Below are 10,427 nucleotides of genomic sequence, written 5' to 3' on the forward strand. Positions count from 1 at the left end.
CGCCCTGAAGGGGACAGGATGGCAGTTCTATGGGGTGGGCTCTGCGGCCACGACCCAGAGAGCTGAACAGGGCACGGCCGCCCCTTCCTACGCTGAGCTCTGCTGCTCTGACAGGTGACACCTGAAAGGAAACCCTGACTCACAAGCTGAGCAAAGTTCAATAAACACAAATCAACCGTCCCTTCCCCGCCTTGCTCGCTGCTTCACAGGAAGCCTCGCTCCCCACCAGCACAATTCAGACTTAATAACTCCTACTGCGGGTCTCCAAGTTGTGACTGTTATAACATGTATTTCCTTTATGGGGAAGCTTTCTGTGAGTACAGCAGACTAGTCTTCATTCACTCCAACCCACAGCTGTTGCATTTGGTTGCAACTATCCAGTTGTGGGGGGTGCTGTTATGTGCAGATGGCTGGAATATTGCTGCCTCAGTAACGCTATTCAGGCTGCTGGAGCTGTTCCAGCAGCTCAGTTCATCTATCTCTGAAGCTCCGGTGTTATCAACACTAGCTAGGGTTCCCAGCACTCCTGTGTTACAAGGGATGTCTCTTATTCAAATAGAAAATTGCCTGTCCTATACTCAGTCAGTACAGGACGCCTTTTTCCCCATATTTCAACAGCAGGGGGCCAGTACTCACTGGTGCATCTTTCCACTCCCCTCCAGGCCATTCTGTGTTGCACAGGGAAATCAGATGGGGCCAGGGTTGGGAGGGAATTGAAAAGATGCACCCCTGAGTACTGATCCCCTGCTGGACTGGGCCCCCTGCTGACTCCAGCCCTTGAGAACGCCCTGTCTGATTTCCCTGCCTAGGCTCTGTCTGGCAGGGTGATTGGACAGGGCCATATGCTCTGGAACTGCACTGAAGGTCTGGGGTCAGGAAGGGGCTGTGTCAGGCCCAGGCAGGGTAGTCAGTACTCCCTGGATATAGCCTCCCTGCTCTCAGAGTCTCTGCCCGTGTCCCCAGCAGAGTGTAACTGCTGGTTGGTGGCTGCTGCAGCCTGTAGGAGCAAGGCAGGCAGGGAGCCTCATCCTGGCAGTGGAGATCACTGTCAGTGTTGCAAAAAGCAGCAAGAAACACCCCTGGTGAATGTAGGGCCTTGGCTACACTTACCAGCTAGTTCGACGGCTGGAAATCGAAGTTCTGGGTTCGACTTATCGCGTCTAGTCTGGACGCGATAAGTCGAACCCGGAAGTGCTCGCCGTCGACTGCGGTACTCCAGCTCGGCGAGAGGAGTACCGCGGAGTCGACGGGGGAGCCTGCCTGCCGCGTGTGGACCAAGGTAAGTTCGAACTAAGGTACTTCGACTTCAGCTACGTTATTCACGTAGCTGAAGTTGCGTACCTTAGTTCGAATTAGGGGGGGTAGTGTAGACCAAGCCTAGGTGAGTACTGCTTATTAGTAGTAGTAGTAATGAGAATGAGAATAATATCAAGAGGAGGGGTGGGGCAGGTGGCTCACAGTAATGGGAAGGGGGGCACGTTGGAGATGGGGACACAGTGAAAGGATCAGAGGCATGGCTGGGGAGGTGTGCTGAAACAGGGGTGGTGGGGCCCAGCTGATGTGTGTGGGGCCTGGCTGGCTCAGTATGCAAGTTTCAGGACACGATATACAATGGCTTAGTTGACCACTCACTCCTACCAACAACATCTCTTTTCCTATTAAAAAAACTCAGATATTCATTGGCAAAAAATATATATATTAATGCAGCGTGAAGGTTGCTTGGTGATATTGTCGTCTCATGACAGAACAATGAGATGAGCAAAACTCAAACATCTACAAACCAGAAAAGGTCCAGGAAAGGTTGCCCCATGCCACGGTCCCTCTATCATCTTCAATCAATGCTTCAGTACATATGCCCTTGGAGCGAGAAGATCCAGGAGGCTGGAGATCCTGGTTTACATTCACACTTTTAGCCAGATCTTCAGAACAAATACCACAGGTGGACAATTGAAGAACCATGTCACAGCAATTTACAACTCCTTTGTGCTTATTCACAGGATACATTTGTGACGTTGTGCAGTCTATATGGTTTTATAAAAACATAATAAGAAGTGAATATAATGTAACTGGAATATGCTTCATGCAAAAGGTCTCTTGTAAGGTATCATTACAAAGCTTATAATCTACTGAGTGTGATCATCCTATTTGTATAAATGTACCACTCTTGTATCTGAAATTAGAAATATGAAATATAACTCTGAGGGCCTATTGTAATTATGCAAAGTGTGGGTCATTAATAGTGGTTTGGAATCTTGATGACTCCCATTAACCAGGACCATTGTCTGCAGATGGCTGCATCTACCTGTGAGTCTTCCTGTATATGTGTGTGCTGGCAAGTGGGTAATGAAGTCTTGCAGTGACATGTGATCATGTCACCTGTCCTGGAATCCATCTTTAACCTTGGTGCTTTTCCAGTGATGGGGGGGGGTGGAAATGCAGAGGGACAAAGGATTCCCGCCTTATGCAAAAGATATGTAAAGGGGTGGAACAGAACAAATGGGGTGAGAGGAGAAGCCATCATGAAGAATCCCCTAGCTACCACCTAAGCTGGAACAAGAGCTGTACCAGGGGAAAGAATTGTGCCCAGGCCTGGAAGGTGTCCAGTCTGAGAAAAAGCTTACTGAAGCATCTCTGAGGGTGAGATTATCTGCATTCAGTTTGGTTAGACATAGATTTGCGCATTTTATTTTATTTTGCTTGGTGACTTACTTTGTTCTGTCTGTTACTACCTGGAACCACTTAAATCCTATTTTCCGTATTTAATAAAATCACTTTTTACTTAGTAATTAACTCAGAGTACGTATTAATACCTGGGGGAGCAAACAACTGTGCATATCTCTCTATCAGTGTTCTAGAGGGCAAACAATTTATGAGTTTGCCCTGCATAAGCTTTATACAGGGTAAAACAGATTTATTTGGGTTTAGACCCCATTGGGAGTTGGGCATCTGAGTGCTAAAGACAAGCACACTTCTGGTAGCTGTTTTTAGGTAAACCTGCAGCTTTGGGGCAAGTAATTCAGACCCTGGGTCTGTGTTGGAGCAGACGAGAGTGTCTGGCTCAGCAAGACAGGGTGCTGGAGTCCTGAGCTGGCAGGGAAAACAGAAACAGGGGTAGTCTTGGTACATCAGGTGGCAGCTCCCAAGGGGGTTTCTGTGATCCAACCCGTCACAACATTGTCATATCAGGGTTTACAAATTTACCCTACTTGTGAGTTTAACTCTAAAAGGTGAGTGAAAGTTCATAAGACATCACAATAACTTATAACAGGTGGTTTCTATGATTGGTAATAATTTTGAAGGTATAATGACAGGGTGTTTTTAAGTAAAAACAAAAAAGGTAAAAGATAAAGCACTTAAAATTGTTGAAGGTTAAGTGGCTAAAACATCTTGGGTAACCCACTCTTGTTAAGAGAATACCAGTTTAATTCGGGGCTGTGACTGCATTGACTGTGAATTAAATCTCAGATCAACAGAACCAGGGGCTGTTGCAACACCCAACTTTTTGTGATAGTGTCCAATAGTTTTGTTGTCGTTCTCTGTATATAGGGAGGGCCGGTGCAACGCATTAGGTGACTTAGGCGGTTGTCTAGGGTGGTAGCATTTGGGGGATGGCAATTCGGGTCCTTCGGCGGCGATCGCAGCGGCCGGATCTTCGGCCGCCCCGGTCATCGTTGGCATTTAGGCGGAGGGACCTGGGGCAAGGGGGCACGGGGAGGGCCGCCTGCAGCAAGTAAGGGGGGGGCGTGGCACGCAGGGGAACCGCTCCCCACCCCAGCTCACCTCTGCTCCGCCTCCTCCCCTGAGCACACCACCCCGCTCTGCTTCTCTCCCTCCCAGGCTTGTGGCGCCAAACAGCTGATTGGCGCCGCAAGTCTGGGAGGCAGGAGAAGTGGAGCGGCGACAGCGTGCTCGGGGAGAAGGTGGAGCAGAGGAAAGCTGGGGCAGGGAGCTGCCTCATGGCTCCCTGGGCCAGGGGGAGCTGCCGCGGGGGGCGCCACAGGGCGGGGGGGAGCTGCTGCGGGGGGGCGCCTCAGGGTGGGGAGCTGCCGTGGGGGGGCGCCTTAGGGCGGGAGGGGACGGAGAGCTGCCGTGGGGGGGCGCCTCAGGGTGGGGAGCTGCCGTGGGGGGGCGCCTTAGGGCGGGGGGGGGGCGGAGAGCTGCCATAGGGCTTGGGGGGTGGGGCGCAAGGTGGAAGTTTCGCCTAGGGCATGAAACATCCTTGCACCTGCCCTGTATATAGGATAGCACAGTTCTAAGGTCACTGTTTGGATCCCATGATGGGTCATGTTGCCACAAGTGGCCATGTTGTCTTCACAAATGTTGATGGTAAAACAGGTGAGCAGGATCTGTCATAGACTAAAAATACCTGAGATTTTTTACCAGCTTTGGGTGTTGCAATTGGTTCATGAAAGCAAAAGTGGTCCCAAAAGAACATCATTTTGTTGCTTCTTTTAAAGGCGGTAACATGCTTGAGTCAGAATGCCACTTAGGCTACATTTTTTCTCCAAGTGAGCAAGTTTATCCAATGGTGCATACAGTGTTCATGCTTTGTGTAAATGTCTCACTTTATCTGTGCAAACAGTAAACGAGGGGGGAAGTTTTTCCAGCTTTGCCCATTCAGGCATGCAGCCCAGGCAGTGACTTGGTTTAAGCACTGGTTTATCCTTAAACATCTTACAGCCATATAACAACAGCAGTTTTCAATTTCATTTTAGCTACAAAGGAAGTGAGTTGTAACTTTGAAAGCTTTGTTAACATCTGAAAGATTTAACTGTCATTTTTGTAAGATTTGATTAAGTTAAGATTTGTAAATCCCAATTTTAGAATAAGGAATTTGCTACCCGTAAAATACAACCAAGTACTCCCCCGCCCTTTCCTCTAAATGTTTAAACTGAAATAAGATTTTGGCTTTTGTAATTGTGGTTTTATGAATAAATGTCTGATCCTAGGTGGAACTGCTTCATGAAGAGAGTGGTTGTGTTGTGCTAGCAGGATCTACAAATTTACACTAATTTTGAGTTTAATTGTAAGAAGTGAGTGAAAGTTCCAAAGATATCACAATAACCAATAATAACAAATGTTGATGGAAAAGGCACAATGAAACCAGACAGAGATACTGGATCAGTCTAAACTAAAAAAGGTCACTTTCATATAATACAAGGACCATGCTGGTGGAAGGCCTGAACCAGAGGATTCAACAAGGACAAACCATGCCTGACTAATCTAATTGCCTTCTATGAGGAGATAACTGGGTCTGTGGATGAGGGGGAAGCAGTGGACGTGTTATTCCTTGACTTTAGCAAAGCTTTTGATACGGTCTCCCACAGTATTCTTTCCATCAAGGTAAAGGAGTACGGGCTCAATGGGTAGTGATCAATGGCTTGATGTCTAGTTGGTAGCTGTTATCAAGCAGAGCGCCCCAAGGGTTGGTCCTGGGGCCGGTTTTGTTCAATATCTTCATTAATGATCTGGAGGATGGCATGGATTGCACCCTCAGCAAGTTTGCAGATGACACTAAACAGGGAGGAGTGGTAAATACACTGAGGGTAGGGAAAGGATACAGAGGGACCTAGACAAATTAGAGGAGTGGGCCAAAAGAAGTTGGATGCAGTTCAACAACGACAAGTGCAGAGTCCTGCACTTAGGACAGAAGAATCCCATGCACTGCAACAGAATAGGGACCAAATGGCTAGGCAGCAGGTTTGCGGAAAAGGACCTAGGGGTTACAGTGGACAAGAAGCTGGATATGAGTCAACAGTGTGCCCTTGTTGCCAAGAAGGCTAACGGCATTTTGGGTTGTATAAGTAGGGGCATTGCCAGCAGATCAAGGGACGTGATCGTTCCCCTCTATTCAACATTGGTGAGGCCTCATCTGGAGTAGTTTGTCCAGTTTTGGGCCCCATACTACAAGAAGGATGTGAAAAAATTGGAGCGAGTCCAGCGGAGAGCAACAAAAATGATTATGGGGCTGGAGCACATGACTTATGAGGAGAGGCTGAGGGAACTGGGATTGTTTAGTCTGCAGAAGAGAAGAATGAGGGGGGATTTGATAGCTGATACCTGAAAGGGGGTTCCAAAGAAGATGGATCTAGACTGTTCTCAGTGGTACCAGATGACAGAACAAGGAGTAATGGTCTCAAGTTGCAGTGGTTTAGGTTTAGGGAGGTTTAGGTTGGATATTAGGAAATGCCTTTTCACTAGGAGCATGGTGAAGCACTGGAATGGGTTATCTAGGGAGGTGGTGGAATCTCCTTCCTTAGAGGTTTTTAAGATCAGGCTTGACAAAACCCTGGCTGGGATGATTTAGTTGGGGATTGATCCTGCTTTAAACAGGGGGTTGGACTAGATGACCTCCTGAGGTCCCTTCCAACCCTGATATTCTATGATTCTATGAGTCTATGAGAGGCGGTGAACCGAAGGCAGATGCTTACAAGGTCACTGTCCAATACATGAACTTGGCAGAGTTGTCACTAGCGTATTAGGAATTAGATATTTATATAAATATATTTTAAGGCTAGTACAGATACAGCCCAATCTAGCACAAGGTAAGATGGTTTGACAGACCAATGAATAGGGATGTTGTGTCTGAAATATCAGGAACAAGAGGAGGTAACAAACAGATGTCATGAAACATGTAAGGTGGTACGTCAATTGTGTATCTCAGTTGTTTCTCTCAGTCTATAAATGTAAGGGTACCTCACCTTAACCCTTCGTGTGGCCTAGGGGACAGCAGAGACTCTCGCTGCTGACTGAGCCGCTCCTTGCCACTGGCCACTCATGTGTTAATGTAACTGAAACTATGAAGCCAGGGCACTAGGACTGTGCCTTGAGGGCAATGAACCTGGCTGAGTGCTTTCGTCACCAAACCGTGCCTATGGCCTTTCTTTATGAGTAATATCAAAGTCTGCTGAATGAGCGGGCTGCCTTATCTGCTGTTAGTACTGATAACACTGGGGCTCCAAGGACAGAAGCACCAAGCAGCATTACCGAGGCAATCACCTGCCAGCCTTCAGCACTTAACAACAGGAGGTTGCTGGAGCAAACTTCACCGTCATGGCTGCTACCCCCACCATTTCCTGGGACTCCAGTCCTTCAACATCCTGATCCTGGGAGATGTCCCGAGACTTGCAAGAGAGAGGCATCCAGGCAACCCCTCATCGCCCTTCCCAGCTCCAACTGAATCCCAAACCCCACATGGGATGAAACAGTATCTGACTTTAACAACAGCAGTGACAGCTCCAGCTATTCTCAGCTAACTGCTCTTTCCCCCCCAAAGGACATTATTACCATCTTTGATACTGTCTAAGAATCTGTCAGACAAGTGGGTTTTTCCTTTCAAAATCTCTCTCCAGCTAAAGGGAAAGGGGAAAGGGGATGCTGTTATAATGAAAGCATCATTTAATGCTTTACATTCCAAGAGTTTTAACTGTTTCCTTATTTCTCTATCTTTAATAAAAGGTTAAAAGGATGTTTCATGGTGTGTTTGCCATGGTACTGAGCAGGCTGAGGTCTCTCTGTATATCAAATCCCAGAACTTTTAAAGATTGTTTAATGTCAGACAGTGGCTGAGTTATGTTAACACCTTTGGGCCATATTGTCCATCCAAATTAAGACAATACCTCCCAACACCATGCTGAAATCAAGTAGATAGATGCCATCCTTGGGTGAATAAGCCTGAGGATATCAACCCAGAGTGCAGAGGTGGGGTCACCTCGGGATACAGCCTAGATGAGACCATGACTGAAGACTGTGTCCAGCTTTGGTGTCCATACCTCTTACAGGATGTTGTAAAATTGGAAAGAGCTACAAGAATGAGCCAAGGTCTGGAGACCCTGACTGTCAGGAAGAGCTCCAAGGACATTGATCACCTTATTATAGGCAAAAAGGGGACTCAGCTCCCATGTGTAGAAACCTTTTTGGGGTGGGGGTTTCTGAGAGCAGGGGTCTTTTCAACCTCACTGACCACAGCAGGATGAGACCCAATGGCCAGGAGCTGGAGTCAACAAAGGTCCAGCTGGGACTAAGATGCAAATATTGAACATGGAACCAGGGGAACAACTGACCTGGCACCATGGTGGACCCTCCATCATGTGGACACTTTCCATGGAAATGGGGTATCTCTCTTTAGACACCTGCTCTAGCTCCGTCCGCTGCACTGAGCTTCGGACACTGAGTCTGGAAGATTCTGAGGTCACTCAGCTCTTGAAGGACCATGAAAAGCCTGAGGCTTGTGACGCCTCTTTCTTTTGTTCCTCTCCCCAAGCTCATTTCTCATTTTTTCACAGAATCAAATTCCCACCCCCAATTTCCATGTTTCTTTTAGGTTTCCCACCATCGTCTCCACAGAGACTCCAGCTCCCAGGCCCTTCCTGTCTTCCTGCTGCTTTGCTTCTTTTGCCTCCATTTTTACTCTTCTATAGACACCCCCCCACGCACACACAGACAAAGGAGAAAACAAAGGAAATTCAATCCCAACAACTTGGTGAATGCTGAAAAAATCAATTCTTTATTTAGGCTTCACAATTTCCTTGCAGTTCAGCAGCAGATTCAACCCTGAAATGATCCCAAAGCAGAATTCAGACTGCAGGTTATAATGAGAGAAGCCAGAGAAAAGATGCAATGCAATCATCTGCCTTGGTAACTAGATTTGGAGGGAAACTGGGGAATGGGAAGCAGATGAGCTGGGAGGAGAGCGCTGGGAAGCTGTAGGCACAGATTTGAAGGGACTGATTTAGTCCCATCAATTTCCAGAAAGCTAACGCAAGACTCAACTCAAGAAGCTCTGGTTCCTACAGACACAAATAGAATTCATAGAATTCATGCCAGGCTCCACCCTATAACTTCAGGCACCTAAAAACTTTTAAAAAGCTGGGCCCGTGTCCACTACATTTAGAAGAACAATACAAGCTTGTGCCTGTTTTCTTTCAGACTGATTGTTGCTTTCTGGAATTGCTAGGGATTGTCTGGCACAAGAAAGAAAATGAATTATTCAAAGGCAGAAGCACCCAACTTGTGTGTGACTTTGAAACATTAAAATAAATTGCTTTAAAAAGCGGGGAACCCAATTTGTAGGCTGTTTTCATACAGGGATGGAGTGTTAAAAATGAAACAGTCAAAGAGCCTCATATAAGCAAAGAATGAAAATGTGGATGCACCATCTACTGAATAATGATGGAACCAGCAGAGAAAGTAACGGACCAGGAATCTGAGAGCTGCAGGCAAGTGTCCAACAGAAAATAAGATAGTCATTGTCCAATAAACCCCAAAACAGGGTACATAAACTGGGATCATAATGATAGACCTCAGAGTTTTTCTGGACCCACCAATGAAGCTGGTGAACCTAGAAATGCTGCCAGTCACTTGGACAAACCATGTGTCCTGCATTCTCCTGTGCTAGGCTTACCAGGATGAGAAGCAGTTGTGATACTTCCTTTAGAAGATTGTGTCTCCTGGTGTTTCTTTAATCTTAGTATCTGAAAGTTCCCCCATTGTGTCTGCTTACATTGTAGCACATAGTTGAGGAACCGTATCTTGGATTTTGACAAAGCTGTGTCATTAGCATGTTGTTCCTTCCTCAGCCCAAGTAAATAGCCTCAAAGAACCTCCAACAATAATTTTAAGCAACTGCTTCTGCTATGTTAAACTAATCCCTTTCAAAACCCCACACTAGAACAAACAGGGAACAGATTACTAGAATGCCTTCCAACAAAGTGCTCCAGAGAACTATTTAAAGTGTGACAAATGTATTCGAGAGACTGAAGAACAGATTATAAAATAAGGCTTGGTCTACACTACATATTAACTTTGTTGTAACTACATCACTCAAGGGTGTGAAAAAATTATGAGGGACATGGTTATACTGACCATGTGTAGACAGTGCTATGTTGGTGAGAGCTCCCTCCGACCTAGCTACCGGCTCTTGCAGAGGTGGTGTTATTGAGTCAACTAAGTGATTGGTCTATGGTATAAGTCCTGGGCCCCAACACTGGTCTATCTGTGTCCATTGAGTGCAAGACTGCATGTGTATTTTGAGTTTGCTACTTCCCTAGGACATTTGGTGTTTCTTGTCTTTGATCTGTGAAATCGATTATGATATACTTTGTTGCCTGCAGCAGTACTGTCCAGGGTACACGTAGATGTGAGAAGAGCTAAGCATTAAAATGAGAATGCTAAGGCTCCTGAACTCAATAATAAGGGGTTATCCTAATTAAATTTTATTCAGACATGGACAGCAAATGTAGCTTGCTAGATTTCACCTTTCATATCCACTCTGGCACCTTGGCAAATCCATAGTATTGACCCCCCAATTCTTACATAAAACTCTTCACAGATTCCTCTGGTTTCTACTGGACTCTGGACTGTGAGGGGGCCCAAAACAAATTCTAGGCTGTGAGTAACAGTAGCAATTAGGGAGAGAACATCCCATT

This window comes from Malaclemys terrapin, chromosome 12 (genome assembly GCF_027887155.1).
Source record: "Malaclemys terrapin pileata isolate rMalTer1 chromosome 12, rMalTer1.hap1, whole genome shotgun sequence".
NCBI classification, from domain to species: domain Eukaryota; kingdom Metazoa; phylum Chordata; order Testudines; family Emydidae; genus Malaclemys; species Malaclemys terrapin.